This window comes from Chinchilla lanigera, unplaced genomic scaffold (assembly GCF_000276665.1).
Source record: "Chinchilla lanigera isolate Chin_1 unplaced genomic scaffold, ChiLan1.0 scaffold00038, whole genome shotgun sequence".
Classification (NCBI taxonomy): Eukaryota; Metazoa; Chordata; class Mammalia; order Rodentia; family Chinchillidae; genus Chinchilla; species Chinchilla lanigera.
The window spans coordinates 15,122,016-15,124,884 of NW_004955439.1; positions in this window are offsets into that span (position 1 = coordinate 15,122,016).

The window sequence follows — 2,869 nt, forward strand, 5'->3', positions numbered from 1 at the left end:
TGTCTTGCTTTTTTCTTCAGTGTGTGTGAGTTGATTTTTGTTCCTGTCCAGTGAGTGAGTGTTCCTCTGGGTTACACTTCCTGTAAATGTATGACCTACAGCTTAGTTGGTGTCAGGCCTCACTTCCTGTCAGAAGCTACCTAGATTTAAGCCACTGCTAAGTATTGAGAAATTTAAGTACAGCCCAGGGCAGCGCTCCCCCCGCAGGTAGTATGGTCTAGAACCTTGAGGAGCACCTTCGTTCTCAAGGGTAAAATGGCTTTGTGTCTGGGCTTTGTGTCTTAGCCTTTGTGGCTGCATCACCTGTCACCTGAGTCCATGGTGGTCTGGGATGGGGTGAGGAACTTCTTGCTGTGCGAGCTTTATTGCAACTCTTTCCCCATGCATTCTATGTGGTCTCTGCTTGTGTAGAGAGGTTTTTTTCTGTTTAATCAGGTTAATGTTCTGTTGTTTTATCTAATATAGAACATAATATATACACATATTATATTAAGCATTTTTAAGTATTTAATCCCCCGAACAACTATGTTTTTAAAAGCTGTTTTCAGACTGGCTCAAAAGCAAAGCCTAATTCCATGTCTGTAGGACATAGAATCTGAAATACAGTACTTCAGAAAGGCAAAGCATGCAGGGAGACCTTCTACGTGCTTCCCAGGCGAGTGAGCAGCTCTGAGTGACAGTGTGGTGTCCTGAGCTCACACTGGGCTCCCAGTGGTTCTGCAGACAGATAGGAGAGTGGCACTGTCAGGGATTTCACAAAAGCAGTCCTTTACCTTTTCTAAGGTAGAGAGAAGAGCTGGCAGCATGCCCCCAGGGACTGTGTTCCCTACTTTGCCTCAGCCCGCCCCCCACGGCCTTGTCTCCATGCTCCCTTTTGAACTAGCACCGATTTTGTGTTTCCCCTGGGCTTGGTGGCCCAGGATGTGTTTCTCTCCTACACTGACAGTTCATGTTGAGATATAGCTGAGAGGGGCCAGGTGAAAACAGTAAGGAATTTTGCCTCTGGACTGGCAGCCTCTACCTCAGAGGGTCCTTCTGAGGGGAACTGCAGTCTTCAAGATCATTTAAATGATGGCTGTTGTTTCTCTGAGTCATCTTATAAACACATGACTCAAGGCTGGTGTTTCAAGGTCAGTATTTGCAGAGGAGCCTGGTTTTGAATTGTTATATTATAGCCTTGGAGGGTCAAGGAAGGAAGAGTTTGCAGTGCTGCTCAGATGTGGTCTAAAATCTGCCATGGCCTCTCAAAACAAGACAATTTTGAAAAGTAAGGTGTATTTGTCATCTTAGTCTAAGCATTTCTTGAGAGCAGACTGAGGTTCAAACAGGGAGGCATGCAGGGAAGATTTGCGGGCCACAGAGTAAATGGGGCTTGCGTAGGAGGAAGCCTGTCAGTGTCTTACGTGATGAGTAAAGTATAAGTGGAGCACAGCAGTTCTTGGCATCATTGTATTTCTGTTTGGGCATTTCCCAAATTCAGGTCCTTACAGTAACTCTGGCCATGCTGTTCATACTATAAACTCAGTAGAGGTGGTTAAGATAGCCTCTGGATGAGTGAGAGTCCATGCTGGGGTTTGATATTTGTACTTGTGGCTGAGCAGGCTAGGGATAGCAGGCCAGGTTTGGGCTGTGGCACCAGTGTGTCCACAGGGTACAGCACTGAGATGGGACAGAAGTGCTCATCCCTGAAGCAGTGGGAAGGAGGACCCTGGAGCTAGACAGGGAGAGGTGAGTGGAGTTACAACTGCGAAACTGCTGGAAAAATACCATAAGCAAGTTAAAAGGGTACATGGGCACCATGAAATGGCTGAGTGTCTCCCATCTCTGGTGCCTTGGAAGGGGGCATGGCGCCTGCTCAAGATGTCTTACCCTTCAGAAAGTACTGTCTGGAGTCCACCTAGTTAGTCCTGTTCCCCAGATGCAGAGCTGCAATCACCATCAACATTGTCCTACTCAGAACTGGATGTTGTGTCTTTCCATCAAAACTCCTGCCCCATCAGCTGATGATATCACATCCACTGTCATTCTAGGACAAAGCTAGAGTGGACTTGGAACTTTTTTTTTAACAGTTAACATTAATTTTTTAAATTTTATTTTGGAGAGAATAAAAAGTTTTTTAAAACATTAAAAATGATACAGAATTTCAAAATAAGATGATAGAAAATTAGCAATGGTTGTTATATTCCATATTGTTACCTTCAAAGTAGTTCTTCAAATTACCAGATACAGGCATGCAAAATTGAACAACAAACTAAGTGTTAAATGTTCCTTTCATTAAACCAATAGAAATTAGTAGTACAAGTATCTTAGCTATCACATGCATATGTGTGTATATATATATTTCCCTTCCTTTTCTCCTTTCCCTCATCCCAGTTGTTCTTTCCTTTTGAACAATTTCTTTCCCTTTCAAAATATCTATTGTACCTTTTGGATTTGATTTACTCCATCAATTTCTTACACTAGGGAAGCAATACGATGTTTACACAGGTGGATCTGATTTGTTTTACTTACGAATATAGTCTCTAGTCGCATCACTTTTCCCCACAGCTTCGCCAGCATTTGTTACTGCTTGATTTTTTGATGATAGCCATTCTTTCTGGGGTGAGGTAAAATCTCAGTGTTGTTTTAATTTGCATCTCTCAAATGACCAATGATGTTGAATGTTTTTTCATATATTTATTTGCATTTGTATTTCTTCATCAGATAAGTGTTTATTCATCTTAGATACCCATTTTTGGATTAGGTCTTTGAATTTTGGGGGCTTGATTTTTTTTTTTTAATTCTGTATACATTCTCAGTAGAAGTCCTTTGAGGGACAGTTGGCTGAAATGTTTTCTCAGGGTTTTCTTTTTACTATGTTGGTAGTTTT